Source organism: Brachycentrus maculatus, unplaced genomic scaffold (assembly GCF_059751285.1).
Source record: "Brachycentrus maculatus isolate JH-2025_06_01 unplaced genomic scaffold, ASM5975128v1 h1tg000498l, whole genome shotgun sequence".
Taxonomy (NCBI): Eukaryota; Metazoa; Arthropoda; class Insecta; order Trichoptera; family Brachycentridae; genus Brachycentrus; species Brachycentrus maculatus.
In genome coordinates this window covers 717,314-735,262 of record NW_028281244.1, presented here as the reverse complement: position 1 = coordinate 735,262, position 17,949 = coordinate 717,314, and the positions used below count along the sequence as shown (strand labels likewise).

Below are 17,949 nucleotides of genomic sequence, written 5' to 3'. Positions count from 1 at the left end.
CACTTAAAAATAGTATTTTCTTGAATTTGCGCACATATTTTTTGTTTAATTCGCCCTAGCGCAGGTATATCGCAATAATATAATAACTCGATATGGTTGAGAATGTTGTATTCAATAAATTTACAAATTAATTTTTTGGTATAAATTGGTGTTAAACATTTCACATATTTATCTAAAAACCGTATATGCGTCAAATGTTTAGTTTTATAATCATCACTCGATTCTCAGACAAGTTGTGAATATTTACAGTGATAAAAATATCTAAGGTGTTTCGTGCCGCCATCTACAGATGATTTATTATCGAAAGCTCTGGGAACTGTCGAAACTGTCCTGAGTCTACGTTCCCATTCACGCTCCGCCGTGTCGTCATCATACCGTCGTGAGCCTTGACCGATCACTACCTTCGAGTACCTACCTACCTTCAGAGCTGGTCGGTTGACTGCGAAGCATGATACCCTCTCCGTGTAACGGCTCTCGCGTCAGAGTAATCCATAAAGCCCCGGGTGCATCGAACCACCTTCGGCGGTTGCCTGAGCGCTAATATATTCCTCGTTCCCTCGATAGTCGGTAGTCGGCTCCCGCGCCCGCTTATCGTGCCTCGTGTTCCGTGACCCACATCGGGGGACTAATTAGTCACGTGGCGTGCGCACCGAGCGGCGCTCCGCCCCGAGCCCCCGGGCCCCCGAACCCGTCCGCGCACGGCAGGCGCATCCAAACTGCACGATAAACGTGCTTATCGCTATGAACAATTGCAACTCTTACAACTGACCAGAAACAGACTAGTGATGCTCGTACCTTATACAACTGTTTCAAATAGTAGTTAGATAGGGCTTCTTGTACACGTAGGAGAAAAATACAAAAATTAAAAAAAAAGTTCGCCAGCATGAATGATTGTAATGTCGCATATATTTATGATGCAACCGTAAATTGATAAATGCGAGTATGGTATAGGGAGTAGGATCAGTTTAGGAGTTGAATGAGAGGGAAAAGAGGGCGAGAGGATCCAAGGAAAGGATGGTAGAGAGTTAGGGTTCCAAGTATAAATAGCATCGCTTCAAGCTGTTCTGGATATTCAAGTCGTCGGAGATAATGCATTTTAACAATATTACTGCACTTGTGTTTTGTGGGCGTGTTTGGTTCAAAACAACACACGGTAGACTATATGCGCGGGGGATCGAATTGCCGGAGGGGTCGCCATTTATATTGGCTGTTTTTACAAAGTAGCGTTAAATACCCACAGCACCCCGGACTGGCACTGAAGCGTAACACTGATCACCTTGCCTTAGCGTAATTAGCGACCAAGATAGCGCTGTATTTTCTGGTGCGCTGCAATCGCTCCATGCACTATTGAGCGTGCATAAGGGAAATTAGTTTTTTTTTATATTTTTTTTTGACTCCTGCTATCTGCAGCAAGATGGTGTATAGGGCACCGCATCGCATAGTCGCGATGTCAACTTGATTATTAAATTATAAAGGCGATGTGATTCGCTGCAGTCCTACGCTGCAGATTGGATTTAGGAATGGAACATTTAGTGGAATACTACGGTGTCGAAAGTGAGGGAGGAAGAAAAATTAAGGACTTTACTGCTATGTCGGAAAGGAAATGGAGAAGTTATAGTAGGAAGGAAAATGAGAACTCTAGTTAAAAGTAGCTGGGATTGCATACCCGTACTCGTACTTACTTGTGTAAATTATACACTGTTAATAAGTATACATACATATTCCTCGTCATCGACTTCATCTTGCCTTCGCTTAGTTAGCGATCCGTTGGTGTGATTAGGATAAATAAGAAAAATATAATATGTACCTGTATGTGTATGAACCCCTAAAATCTAATCTCACTAAAATTGTAATTAGAAACCATAAATGTAACGTCATTATTTACTTTGTATGAGCTGAGGACATAACCAATGAGTTTTGTTAATTCCTGAACGGGCAGGTTAGATGTTATCTATTCTGGTTAGTCAACAGCCTTCGTGTAATCGTCATCTCCACTGTCGCGCGTGTGGTGGATACTATATAATGATCCCGACTTGTCGCAGTTGTCCAAACACATCCACATCTAGACAATGGAATTCCACGTGCTGAGCGGTCTTACGTATCCACGGGGCTGCCCGCCATGCACGTGCGATGTAGTGTAGTGTAGAATGTGCAGGACACACGGGACACCCCTACAGCGGCGCAGGAAGAAGCCGTCCCGAGTTCCATTGGCGCTGTACATATTTTTAGGTCAACGTCGCTCGAATTTTCCATCGATTAGACTGCGCAAAGTGCACCTACTCTGTTCGCTGCAGTCGAGTGTTGTATATTTTACCAGAAGCCAAACAGCTGCGCATAATCCTACGGCCTATAGTTGGTCCGAATGAAAAATTCCTTATCCGGTTATATATACGCGAACAATCTGCAATATATTAGCTATTCTGATTAATACATAATTGAATTCGAGTAATTTGTTCGCTGAGACAAGTTTGTACGAGACGCCACGAACTCCAATTTTGGACCGACGAAGGATTTACTCGACGTGTAAGGGCACCATATTAGAGGTGGAAGATTCGCGTCAATAGATATGTTATCCGTTCACTAAGACCGGATCAATCGAACGATAGATCACAAATCGACATTTAAAGCGCTAACTTCTTCCGTTTAACACTTATCTTCCATTTTTCGCCTTTCAAAATGACTTAATAATTTTACAAATTTACAATGTAAGTTATAAAAAAGGTCCCCTTGTGGACGAAACGAATCGTGAGATATTGCTGTCGCGAAACCTTACATATTCCTCGGTTTGCTTTTGAGCCCAAAATCGACAAATCTACGAATCAGTAAACTGATCGTTCACGAACGACCCATGTCTACGACACTGTCGCATTACTACTAACTGCAATGACTGTATAGGATTAGCCGTGACCCGATATTATACGACTGCAAGCAGTCGATCACTTGACCACTTCTTCATTTATAGATACAATTATCTTGATCCGTGTGTATGCGCCGGTAACTGGCCGCAGCTCTATAGAGAAAACTCTTCAGTCGGAGGGTGCGCCCATCGCGACTTGGAACCAATTAATCCACAATTAGCTATCCTGTACGTGTAATTATGAACTTATTCAAATAGCATGCTCGTGTAGGTGAAACATCATCGATGATTATAGATGTATGATCACGTGGCAGATTGCCATAACTCGTTCGTTTTGGTTCATATATTACCTCGTGTTATGGTAATCGAGTTTACTCAACCAGCCACTGGAAATGTGCGATACATTTTCTTCATTTCAAACGAAAAATTAGTTACGTTTATATTTTCAGTGTGTACGTTCGCGAGATTATCAATTATCGGTAGGTGGTCCTTCTCAGATAGACCTACACCGTATTGACAAATCCTTTCATATTTGATTGATTCCTCAGGATCATACTTTAAATTTCGGGTGAAATGAATGATAAAAAGACTCTCCTGTCAAATTTATCGAAATGTAGATACATCAGTTAGTTATGACAGCGACGAAATATAGAATCGTAGAAAATGTGTAGTAATGTTCGATAGAAATACACTTTTACTGATTATATGTATAACTACGTGTGAAAAAAGTAAGTTTTTATAATGTTAAATGTATAAAATAGAATAACATTTACTGTCCCAAAAAATTCCAAAAGATTAACGATGGTATTTGATCAGCTTGTTGCATATATTAACCGACAGCATTCGTTGGTGTTTCACACAGTTTAACTTAAACAAAGTTTGACGGCACATCAACAAACACGAAGAAGTCTATTGAGATGGGAATGTGAATGACTGGATAGAGTAACATACACCGTGTAACATTCCATTCTACCCGATACAATCTTGCAATATAGCCACATTGCTCAAATTTCGCGTGTTGACAAAACACTATCTCTGGTGGAAAATTGTAAGCTCGGTGCCTAATGATGGCAGAAATCTAAATCATTTCATTATTTAAAAAAAAATAGTTATAAAAAGCTTCTAAATTAGTAAAATGGCGAATTTACTTGGGGACGCAATATTAGTAACTCTTTTCATTAATTGATTTCTCAGTCATTTTGTCGTAATATCTATCCATTTTTAATTATAATTTTACTTGTTAAATACCACACTTTGTGTTTCGATGCATTCAGCATGATTATTTAACATCGTCTGTGAAGCTTAGTCTACATTTTAGAGTTGTGCCCTACCTACCTGCGTAAGCTTCTACCTCCTCTTCATCGTACAACGTCCCAAGAGTACAACTACAAAATTTAGACGAAGCTCTTCACATACGGTGTTCAATTCTGAATGCATCGAAATACTGGATTTTAAGGAAAAGTGATATTTACCAAGTAAAATTAAAACAAATAAATAAACGGAAAATTGATTTAGTAAGCGAGTATGTTAGCTTTAAAATGCGTAACTTAACATTTTTCAATAAAAAATGGTATATGCGCCAAACAAGCATTCAGGCGACGAACTTTCAACGTCCTGTACATTAACCGTGTCGTACAAAATGTTGTTTTGAAAATCAATTAAAAATAATATTGTAACATTTGATAGATCCCGCAATCAATATAGATTTTCCAATTACCACCCAAACCCAAATTTGTCAGAAACTCCTCTCGGACGCCACGCGTTGCTTTTCGGATTCGCATTTGCGAATGGTGTCTACAATAATACTTTATACGTTTTACGTCTATAAACTAAAATTATTAACGAAACATTTCTTATGAAATTCTGGCTTTTAGCATTTGAAATAAAACACTAATATGTCTCTCGTTAGTAAAATCTCCCAACAGGTCGTAAACCCACCGCATAATGAACGACACGATAACACGATATTGTTCGTAAACGAGTCCGAGATTGATTCATGCACTCAGTACGCGCTGCAGGTAGGTACTGCAGGTAGGTACTGCAGGTACCCTGCGTAAATTAAAACGCCATTAAAGGTAACGCCGACAGCTTCTAAAGTACGTTTCAGATTATTAACTCGCGCATTCTTATAATTATATTTTATGATAATGGTCTCGAACGAGTACATCCATACAGTGAGTGATATGCACATGCAAATTAATCACTAATACCGCGTCCTTTCTGGACACAACGCACCCGAGTGGTGCATAGGGCAACGCAACAAAATAGGCAGAGTGATCAGTCCCGCACTCCAGATTAACGTCAAATCTGTTTACGACCAATTTATTAAATTTTAACGTAATATTTCTACCAGTTTTCCAGTACTCTTCGATAAACAATTTTATGGTTTCTTGAATGTTTTTCGCAGATACTTTGTGGCACATTTTTATAAACTTTATAAAAAAACAACTTTGTTTTAACCACTTTTTATGGGCACACAACACTTTTTACAACCGGTTTCAACAAGAACCTTGCCATCATCAGGGTGTATGTACTAATTCTAAAACATTGAAATACTCATAGTTAGGTTATAGATAATTATCCTTCCCTTACGATTCCAAAAACTTCCACGCACTCCGTACACCATATGAAAATGTGATTTTTGAAAAAAAAAAATTTAAAAAACGGGAAAAACTCCTAAATGTTGCTTTTATTGAGCATTGCGCAGCGAATATGTCCACTCCGGATAACAACATTGTGAGCTCAAATTTATTTTAGCTCACAATGCTTATAAATAATAATAATAAACAACAATAAACAACAATAATAAGCAACAATAAATAAATAACAATAAACCATAAAATTAATGTTATACATTTTATGGTTTATTATAAGAATCTTTACTCAAAACGAAATTTTATATTTCGATTATATGTATGAACGAAGTACGAAGTACCTACAAATTTAATCAAGAAATTAATAAAAATGAGCATTTATATAATGGTGCGCGTTTGTCGAGTCAAATTATTCTCATTTCGCTCTGGTGCAGATACGTCTTCCGCGCCTAGAGTCTAACCCGGTCCTCGGCGGATCGCGGAGGACAAGGCGATGACCCGGCCCGACACTATGGACGTATCTACACAAAAGGATTTGTCACATCTCCGGGCAGCGGCTAGTGATGACTTCATTCGCTCATCAATACTGCTACCGGAATATACCTGGGATATACATAATACAGCGCCTACTTACCGGTTACCTGTCCGCGAGCCCCGAAGAAAAAGGGCCGAGGATCGAAAGATAATTTAAAAAAAAAGTTTTTTCTACTGTTTGCACATGAACTCCATATATTGCATACGCATGCTTCTGGGGTGATTCGGAATTTTCTTTGGAAACTCATATCCTATAAACTCATGCCTCTAGCGAGATAGAGAGTGTTTTTGACTAGAGTTTTCACTAATGAAATTGTAGTAAGTTTAAACATAAAGAGTAAATCCACTCACGAGTAGACATGGGCTATAAAACTTAAAAAGTTGAAGCCTAAGTAGGGTCACGATAAGCGGTGTTGCATAAGCCGTAGCTAGATTTCAGAGTCGCTCGGGTGTTAGGTAATTAAAAACATGGAATTTAGTACGTTACAGACTGTTCCTACTTACCAGAGGCGGCCGATGACTAAAATTTTCGGCAGTGCATATAATAGAATATATCAGGGGCGAGTTGTGACTGTTTTAACCCTCCCTTCTCCCGGTGTTGTGTACCTTGTACACATTGCTTCATTAGGTTATTAAACCACAGTATCTCTATAAATATAATAAAAACAAGGCTAAGATTTTAGGTATTCCTCCATAACATATGTATGCATTGATTTAAAAAATAATATTAATAATCAGAATTTATCGGGTACATCGGAGGTATTTTGTAAATATTGGAAACAAATTCCCGTATAAACAGCGCGTGAAGAGTGTACGGGAACCGCGACACTATATTCGCATCTCACTCTTGCAAACTTGTACTGTTCAATCGTGAGGAGCTCAATGCTCAATGTTCTCTGGCTAGCTAGCGGGCTACCGACAGTAGCTCTTGATCTTTCGACAAGAGTGGACCCATGCTTGTTCCGTGAGCGTTGCCAGATGTTTTTTTTTTAATGTTTTCAGCAAATAAATTTAAATTATTTTAATTTTTGACTTCATTTATAATTAATTAAGGGGATTAGCTATAAATGTCCGCATTTTTCTGATTTAAAATCGTCAATTTTTTATTGTGTAGTGACTACTCAACACGCGTTTTATTTTAGCACCGGAACGAAAAGGTTAATATAAGGGTTTCTGATAGAAATGGCACAAAATAAAAATATATCAAGGGATGCGAAGCATTCTCATCATAAATGGGCAGACGCGCCTCGAGTGTGTTGATCTTTTTGCCAATCGCCGCTGCACTGACCACCGCCGTACCGCCGCACCGCCCGCGCCCGCGAAGGGAATGGAAATGTATGCCAATGCAGTACTCGAGAACTCCCGAGCGTACATTTTGAATTTCCCCTCTTCTTGGCAGAGCTTCAGGTTGTCTCTGCCAAGTCCCGAGCCTAGTCTCGGATAAAATTATTCGATAAAAATCATTTTAGTCGCGTGTTCTATTTCGGGAGCGGTCTCGATCCGACGCCGGAGGGCGGGAAGGCGGGAAGGCGGGAAGGCGGGAGGACTGCCGGAGTAACAGCTAACAGCTAACGGCCACCCGCCGGTGCTAACTAAAGCTAACAATGACATTTCTCGAATGTTTTTCGCAGATACTTTGTGGCACATATTATAAACTTTATAAAATTAAGTTTTAACCACTTTTTTATTATTAGTAATATTTTTTTAAAGTTTCTAACAATGACAAGCTAAACATTTTAAGCGTATCCAAACACTTGTTCACAAATCTGGATTATCTCTAACTATAGGAGTTTTTTGTTATCATATTCTTCATCTACGTTGAGATGTGAAAAAATAATATGATAAATAACTCTTATAATTGGAGATAATCCAGATTTGTGAAATAGTATTTGGTATTTACAAATACTTTCCATCCCTCGCCATAACACATCATTCTTCATAATTCCTTCTCTGTTCAAGCGGCCAGACTATGGAATGAATTACCTTTCCTTGTAAAACACGCACCTTACTGTCCATCAAACCTCATCTCTTCGCTTTTTCCTCTACCTCCTTAAGGGAAGGCCCTTAACTCCCTTTTTACTTTGCCTTATTTATTATCATCAATTTGTTATTTTTCATAAATATTTAATAAAATGTAAAGTTGTTGCTCAACTAATACAACAGTAATATGTAATTTATGTTTTTTTTAATGTGCAAGCACTATCTACCCTCTGACTGCAAACAGCCATATAAGGTAAAACTTTTGGCCAATATCACTAGTCTGTATTTGATTGGTCAGAAGATGTTGCTTTTTAACAATAATCTCTCCAATGTAATATTTCTTTTCTGTTCAAGTTGAAATAACCCTCTATCCGCGCCACGTTTCCAATGAACAAAATATCCGATTTACTATTTATTGTTCCAAAAATTTCTAAAAACCAGTGGTAAAAATCATCATGTCGAAATCAATTGTACACCAACTAATGTTGAACAAAAAAGTTTTTATTGTATCAGCTGGGATGGGATGGTTGGAACCGGTTGATTGGCAGAAGACAATCCTCGAAATAACTCCAATGTCAACAAAGCACTCCGATTGATTTACGAATCTTGACTACTTTTATAATTGTTTTAAATGAGCACATAAAGAACATGACGCGAACAAATACGCCGTTCTAGGATTTATATTTTACGACCACATAAGTCAAGTCTGACGGTAGACAAGTGGATTCTTGTTTACTCTTGTTTCGATGAATCAAATCTAGGAGTTCTTATAAAACTCCGTGTGACGTCATTTGACGGGTTCATTATTATTGTTCGGAAAATTAAATTAATTAATAAATAAAATAAAACGATTTATACGTACGTCAATATCTTTAAAAACTAACCTTTGTTTACAACATTTTGAGTGTGTCCAAATACGTGTTCACAAATCTGGATTATCTTCAATTAGGATCTCAACATAGATGAAGAAGAATATGAAAATCTGGACATTTACAGGCCTTAAGTCTAGGTATTAACAGGAATTTTACACGTGTGTAAAGTAATCACCTAACCAAGCCTAAGACGGTCGTAAGCTCTGTATGTAAATGCCCAGACTTCCATATTCTTCCTCATCTATGTTGAGATATGTAACGTTTTTAAACTAGAAGAAATATCCTTTATTTCTTCTAGGTTAAAAACGTAACATATCTAAACTAAAAAAATAAAAATTGTCCACACGTACTGTTATTACCGATTTTTTGTTTGTTTATGTTTGTATTAAATTAAAAGATATAAAGGTTTTTCTTGACTTTGAAAAATATATGTCGCATTTTGATACTATTCACAATTGTGGGTTGAATGAATGCACCCGGTCGGCTAATAAATACGGCGGGTGAGTGAGCTGTCAGCCTTTAGTCTCTACCCGTTGCTGGTAGCCTGGCACTCCTGGCGCTCCTGGCAGGTAGTCCGACTAGCCACTGACTAACTGCTCGGATTCCGGCCCGACTGGTAATTAATCTCGCACTCGTGTCTCACCGGAAGCGCACGACTCGGCGATCGTATTACGACTGTAATATATTCATGTATTCCGGTATTGCCTAAAGACACACAGTCACTCGCCAGACAACTAACTATACGTTAACTTCACTAATAATTACGAGAAATACAAAAACACGCGCGGTTGATCAAATAAGCGTACAGTGCCGACCTACCGACCACCGTAATGGGTGCCTACCTGCCGCCCATCTCGCCCACCCGCCCACCTCGGAACACTTGAAAATTTCGTTTTTCGGGATTTGACTGAGCAAATTAAACACCGACAAATAATTGATGATCAAATGTAGTTTAAAAATAAATAATTTTTGAGTTCATTCATATAACCACGACTAGTTTCGAGAACTACAGATGTTCCAGTTTGTAGTCTTGCAGATGTTGATATTACATAATAATAAATTAACTATATCCATTACGATAAGAACTTTTATTTTTAAATTTCATCCGAAATTAAAAAAAAATGTTCCTATAAAACTATTTTCCAGTTTCGACTCCTATATGTTTTACTCTTGTTTTTTTTTAAATATCAAAATATAAAAGGGTTTTGTACAAAATACATATGTATATCGATAATATACTTAGAAAAGTTTATTCCTTTACTTCAAGTGCCTACACTTTTTTGTATAGGATTTTCACCCAGAAGAAAGCCAATGATATTTTGAGATAAGCTTTGGCTGGAAAGACTCGATCCTAGTAGTGTCGTGATAAGAGTAATTGTATAAGTCATATCTATTGTACGTTGCAGTCTCTTGGATTTTAGGAATTTGCAATCTAAGAGTAACACGTCAAATAAAATAATGAAAATGGCTAATGAATATTCTTTACTCTGATAATCTTACTTACAATGTCGTTCGCGGCATAGAATTTACTGGGTATTATTATTGACTGCAAATATGGGCAAGTCGAGACACTTGGTAGTACCTACCGGAACACTTCCAATCGCATCACCGATAGTAATAAGTCTTACGTAGATACCGATACGACCTTTCTGGATTCCCGAAGAATTACACAATAACCCCGTGTAAACCTGACCGCGGTGGACAGTGGTGAGAGGTGAGATCACCCGAGCGAGAGGACTGTCCCGAACCCACGTGGCCCACACACGAGGTGTACGCGTCACACGTGACCCGCACAAGGCACACTCGATATTTGACACTCGGACACCTGTTGCCGGGCCGAGCTTATCCTGTATCGGCCTATCACCAATGAATGCGCGGATTTAGGTTTTTATACTCGCCGCTCGGGATGCGCCGATTAATGTGCCGGAACCGAAGCGACGTTCCCACGTCGGGTGCCTGCGTTTGATTACATTTCATCTTTTAGATGTCTACCCAATCTCGTATAATTTGTTCGCATCTTATTCGGCATTTGTTCACTTAATTACTCGTGTGATTTAAAGGAAAATCTAATCTCTACTCGTTTATACATTTTGTGTACATCTGGAGAACTGCGTGTGTAGTCGCGAGACCCGACGATTGAGCGGATTGAAACGCAATATTTGCGTACACTTGCGCAATATATATTTTTATAGTATTAGATCCAAAGAAAAATACTATTTTATTATTATCGTGAATTATCGTCTATAACTTAGGTGAACATAAAAACATATTTTTTGCTTCCAACATTCTTCATACTGTAAATATAATATCAATAGCTTTGAAAACAAAATTATGTTTTTAAAAATAGTACACTTATGAAATTCAGTTCACTGTAATCTTTTCTATTGTTTTATTTTATTATTTATTTATTTAATTATACAAATATATCTTTCGCAGGTAAAGAGATATCTGCGAAAAAGCTACGTTGTGTTACTACCCAAGGTGTTTTTATTTAAATATTTCACCCATGCAATTTAGGATCTATTATACCTAAGTTTAGGAAAGCATCAAAGCGATAGTAGGTGATTTGCTATATTTTTGTATGGACATTTCGGTACAAGGTTGAAGTTTAGAATGCCAGCACAAGATCAAAACAAAAGCGTATTCAGCGAGGAGCATCGGAAAACTTCTCTAAGAAGTCGAGTATTGCACGGATCTGGAGCAAACTATAAAAGGGGTCTTCGCGGAAGGCTCTAGGTCCATCACGGTCACCATAGACACCTGGTCCGGTACAGGTCAGGTGTCGGGGGGGGGGAGGTGGGGGGCGCCAAGGCCGCGCCAGCGGGCCGCCGGGCAGCGGGCACGGAGTCGGCGGGCGCGCGGAGCTCTCGGCCGCAGAGCCGTCTGGGCGCGGACCTAGCCAGCCTACCTATAAACATTTCGGGCGAGGGGTGTTTGACCGCCCCCGCACCCTCTCCGCACCCCCTCGCCCGGTGAACTTATCGTACAAGCTCGCGTGTAAAACTACATACCGTTTTGTGCGATTCTGCCGGAACAAGATCGTTTTTATTGGTAGACATAACTCTTTCGTTTATTCGCGCGGAATGGTGACGTTTTTTGATAACACTATCTCGATCGTAAAGTGCAAAAGCGGGGCGATCAATTTTATCCGAGCTTTAAGTATTCGTCCGGTGTGAATCCCGAATTTTAACCTTTAGCCGCATCCGGATGGTGCATCGGGTCAGGAGCCGGAGCCGGGAGCCGGGAGCCGGGAGCCGGGAGCGAGGACCGGCGCCGCTGTAGAGCTATTCCCGAAGATGCCACAACTCGATAAGAGCATTTATTTTATATCATACTAACAACGAATATCTACGGATTTGAATTCATTCTACGATCAACGCTTTTAATTGCCCAATTTGTATGGAGCCGATAGTAAGATATTTCCTTGTTGTATCGCATTGGCAGCATTTGATGTCATCGACGGTTTTTTCAACATCAAGTTCAGTAGATGAGTCAGCCACCTCCTTGCCGGTGTGTACTTTACTCTATAAATGATTATTATGTACATTTTCAAATAACATTTTATTACGATTGATAAATGTAAATTTTGGCGAAAATGAAGAAAAAAAGGTTCCATTGTCACCTGTTTCGCGATGTTTTTTTTCGTCGGTTTATGATTTTTTTCTGATATTTTGAATTATCAAAATGGACCAGAAAGTGGAATGTTTCGTTTTTGTTACATTTTATGCCAAAATAGTTTACAAATACCTGTATATATTTATTATGAAACATGTGCTACGACAAACGCGACACATGACGAGTTGGAGCTAAATTTACAATTTAACGACTTTATTGTATAAAATGCATAGAAAACTACTTTACTCGACGAAAAATATTTTTTTGTTGTCATCAACATCAACGACCGGATTTGAATGATCCGTTCATACAAATCAGTGTTCATATACTGTCCCGGATCCCAATATTAGAGCATTTTATTCACAAACGTAGATTCGTTAACTGAATCACTAATTTACTGATTCATCGATTCGCTGATCCACTGATTTACTTATTCACTGTCAGTGATTCAAGCTGTCGACAAATAATAGTCAACGAAATACCCTGTACATATGAAGAAAATAAATACACAAAATAATTTTAACCTTTTGTTCGAACAATATTAACTTCTTGGGGCGACTCGTTACAACACGATGAGTCAGGATTGGGGATTCGGTAGAGAAGTGTAAACAATGCGGCGCCAGCTGATGCTCCCGGCAGAGGGTGATACTTCATACTTCACAGGACACGTGACTTCCCATCTGACGCTCATCTTTGGAATAAAACTCGCTCGATCTTGGAAGTAGTTGATATTCACAAGCGTACGTACTTCTAATTAAACGCCGAATATATTAATTACGTCACTGACATTCGGTGTACGTGATTTTATAAATGTATATCGAAACGATCGCGGACTTTGTGATTTATTTCGTTATTAGCTAGCAATGATAACCGGCGCTGAAGTTCTTCGAAGGGTTGACTCCAGTAGAGATTTACGTCTCTCGTAAACGAAACTAGTAACTATATTGCCTAGTTTTCTTACTCCATTTCCTTTACTATATAGCGGTAACGACCTTTACCCTCAGCCCGTTCACTCGCGTCATTCGCATCCGATCAAACATATTCCACTCCTTCATCTCTTCAAATCTGGATCGCACGAATGATCACCCCGCTTTCGTTTTATCACGATCGAGTTAACACTCGGATGCGGTGTCTTATGCACCACTTGGGTGCAAATGGGAGAAAAGAACAGTGGGTAGCGGGGACTGAACAGGGGTTGAATTCTGTTACGAAACAATGCGTAGTATGCGCCAGAACGCGCGTTCGAGAATTCGAGGAAACTGCAAGTTACGATGTAGATTTGTTAATACCGAATGGCGCTGGTCTAAGACTACCAAAACCGGTATCCGAGCGGTCGGCGGAGGTAAATTGAATGATTCACATGCCTTCCTTATACGTTATAACGTACTCGAATATTCAATCGGTTATCGATATCATCTGGCGCCTCGGTCCCGAAAGTCGAACATGTCCGCGCGACCGTTGTCTCCAGCGGCTCCGTCGGCCACCTATCTGTCGTGTAACTCGGTATCGCGAGTGTGATATTCTACTAAATCGATTTAATAACCCGCCAACGCGAGATGACACGAAGACTCGGTGGACTGGTACTAAATAATTTATTCGTGAATATTTTGTTTGTTTTCGTTTGGACAGGCTGGCGCTAACTTCTCGATATGTCGAAACACCGTATGGCTATTTTCCTCGGTAAAGATATAAACGATATTTATATTTGATTAAATTTTATCGACCAGGAAACGGTAGCACCATCTTCGAGAAATGTTTTCTTGACATGACTCTAAAATTGCAATCAGGGCGAGCCATAGGGTAACTGGCCATGTTTTTTTCGCTTTCGAGGATTCTAAACTCTTTCTTATTTTACGTCGAGGAAGGGGCCGTTGCCCCTTTCGTTCGGCTGTCATTTTAAATTCTAATTTTTGTACTATATCTCCGGACCTCCGCCTCCGCCTCCGCCCCGATTACGAGAACGCGAATTTGCGTGCCGAAATTTGTCTACAAATGACGGTACAGCTTGCAATTATTTCGCGAAGATGTGTAGTTAGCGCTTTGTGGAACGAAAAATGCTGATTCGCGGGAATATCGTTGTACATGTGTATACATCGGGACAAGTTCGTTGTCTTTACTCTACTCTCCGCGACTGTCCAATTTAAACAAGTGCCTCTATGGATAAAATGTTTTCAAATTAAAATATAATAGGATAGACCCAGATGTGTCGTTTAATGGTTATTGTTTTATTGAATAATGACGTTTAACGACTTATTTTTTATTATATCGAAATTCTTTCAAACTCAACCTTGTACTGTCATCCTATTGTCAGCAATGACAACAGCTGATAACTGTCATTTTCCGTGACTCGCCTAGGGCCTCGATGCTCAATGTTCGATGTATTGCGATATAGTAAAATGATATATTTTTTATCGAATTTCGGTCGGGAATCAAAAAGGGATAAATGAATAGAAAGAAATAGAAGATCACATTATTATCAAAACCGTAGTATTTTTAATATTATAGAATAAAATAACGACTATATAGTTGTTTCCACATATTATATTTTCAAATTTATGTGGAAAAACTATATGCTTAGTTGTTATTTTATTCTATAGTATAGTTGTTAAGTTAAATTCAAAGGTAAGGTGCATGGGTAGTGACGTAAATCTGATTTTTTAAAAGCAAATTGAATACGTGACAACATATCGCAAACGTAAAGGTCGCGTCACGTAATATCACGTTATCAGCCGACTGCGGAGCTGGGAGGAAGAGCTCCCGATCCAGATAATATCGCCACCATAGTCACTGGTGAACATGCAGGGAGCGACCAGTGCTCCAGCACCTGTACACGTACACTGTGCGCCGCTCATTATGGGCGGAGACAAATCGGGCGCATTCCGAGTTTGTGCTCTTTGACCTTTGACATTACGCAACAGTAAGAATGTAGAACGTTCTTCCAGACGCTTTTATTTATAATATAAACTGGGGATCCTCACTTCGGCGCTGTCACGATTTTTCCTGGACTCTTTTGAGACTTGTTAAAAAAGGTTGTTTGGCCTATTATCTTCGGGTGCGGGTCAATGAACGCATATTAATTTAAAGCGATTCTCTGTTTTTGTTTTATTTTTATTTTTTTTATATAAATAACAAACATAAACACATTGAATGAAGTCCCGATAAACTATTGCGGAACTAGTTTGTTATCGGGATTATCAATTATTATGAAATTTTAAAACGGAAAACAGCAAATACTGAAGAAAATAATAAGAAAATATATGAATTATTTGTACGTCAATACTAAGAGTTCAGCGTTTTCGTACTATCGATTTTCAATAGAACTATCTACAAACGCGACCGGGCTTTTCGGCACTAAAACGGTAAACGTACAATAAAAAAGAAAAATATAAAGTATGATAATAATTTTAAAATATATTAAAATCAATATATAAAATTACTCATTTCCAACTAATTTCGTTATACAGTATTAATTCTATTTTGATTTGTGCAAGATTTAATTTTTTGGTAGCATATTAAATCTATTCTAAGGCATTTATTAGTGTAGTACATATTGTTATTTGAATAATCGCGCTAACATTGAGTGACGCGGGTGGTTTCTTTCGCAATATTGAAAAAAAATACTGACCAAAAAGTAACTTTATTATTCAACATCGCTTAAAAATAAAAGCTCGTTCTCGCAAAAGAGCACATCGAGTCTTAGTTACACGACAGCTTGTTTTAATGAACATTTTGATTCGAACGTGTAATACAGGCTTATCGTGTGACACACGCTACTTAATGTTTCTTTGAAATGAAATGTTTTCTGAAACTATCAATTTTTGAATGTCATTTAAATATTTACAAAAAATCGAAATCGAAAAACACTTCTTCTGCATTTAATTAGTTTTATTATTAAAATGTATTTAATTCGTTTTATTATTTTTTACTGATGAAAATGAGAAATATTCGAAGAAAATAATTGTTTGCTCATAAAATAGTGAATAATTGTGTACAATATAGTAATAAATGAACGTAGATATATTGGTTTTTTTCGACCTCTTCCGAAGGTTAAGTTTAGCGCTCGGTTTTTTAGCCGACTGACTCGAGTTGGATGCTTTGTCTATTGCGGCCACTTAAACTGATATCGAGTTGTTGTACTCGTACCTCCTGCCATATCGCCGAGTCTATTAATTGATTCCGATCGGTGAATTCGTTTCTCACTCGGCGAGGCGAGTTTCGACCGCCGATCTTTGATGAATTGCGGCGTTATCTTCATCGTAAAGATGACCAAATGAGGTTTTAATTTCCATAAGTACCTATACTCACCTAAAAACTCACCTAAAATCGTACAGAAAAATGATCCTTTTTCCTTTAATTCTGATGACCGCACCCAATGGTGCATAGGGCACTGCATGGAAGCAGTGTTATCTTGATCAGTCCAGGGTAATATTACATAAATATAAGAGTGAAAAATCATTAACATATTGACCCTCCTGGGAATCCAACCCGGGGCCCCCGAGTTGGACAATCACAATGCAATGACAAACTATTTTTTTGTAAGTTGACTGGACGAAAATCGAACTTGTTTTTATCTGATTTGTAAACAAGATAACGCCGCATCGACTTCATCCGATGTCCTCTGCACCATTAGTTGTCTTTAAAAAGATCTACGATTATTTTTCAGATTTTAGAAGTCTACCTTCTCTTTGAACTGCTCCACAAAACTTCCTCTTCTTCTACTCCCCTTTTCATTCGCCTTTATCATTATACCCAAAATTTAATATATGTTTGGATATTATCTGGGATATTTTATCTTGCAAAACAGTACCACGAATGCTGCTGTGCCGATAAGATAAACATTGGACCGCATGAATCCATTTCCTCATCAAACTGACATTTGCTTTTGCATGACACCGCATTGAATTGACGCGGCGCTAACTTGATGGATAATTGCGTGAAGATGATTAGTTGTGCGCTTGCCTTGCCTCGTCCTCAGTGATATCATGGCAAGGAAGCCAAACACGCTATCAATCGTTCTATGGAGCAAACAAAAACAACTGGCAAATTTGACCCATCTACCTTTGCAAAATTGTCTCGGATTTGTACACCACTTAACTCTTGCGAAGAAATGTTTCAATGGTTCAATTTGCCTTTCACACAGTACTTACACAGGGGCATCATTTGTACATGGAGTATTCAAAACTCACAAATGACTGAATGCAGTCGAAATGCCATCTCTGAAAAGAATGTGCGGCAAAACGATGTATGAGAAATGTTCGAAAAGTGAAATAAGGATGGAATGCAAAGCTGAGATAAGCATTATTGATAAAATTAAGAAATGTGTATCGAGATGGTTTGGACATGTGGAATGAATGAGGTGAGGAAAAACGGTAAAATAAATTTACGAGACAAATGTAGTTGGAAAAAGGAGCGGAGGAAAACCGAGTAAAAATTTGCCACGATCGGGTATGCCACTTGAAAGCGGTCAGGTTACGAGTCGAGAAATAATCGGCAGGTA

General features: G+C 38.6%; 1 protein-coding gene across 1 annotated transcript in view; it reads left to right on the top strand.

Annotated features, from left to right (window-relative positions):
• The window catches only part of Ubr3 (Ubr3 ubiquitin ligase), a 47,377-nt gene that overhangs the window by 11,334 nt on the left and 18,094 nt on the right, over nt 1-17,949 (top strand). The gene's annotated exons all lie outside the window — the stretch shown is intronic.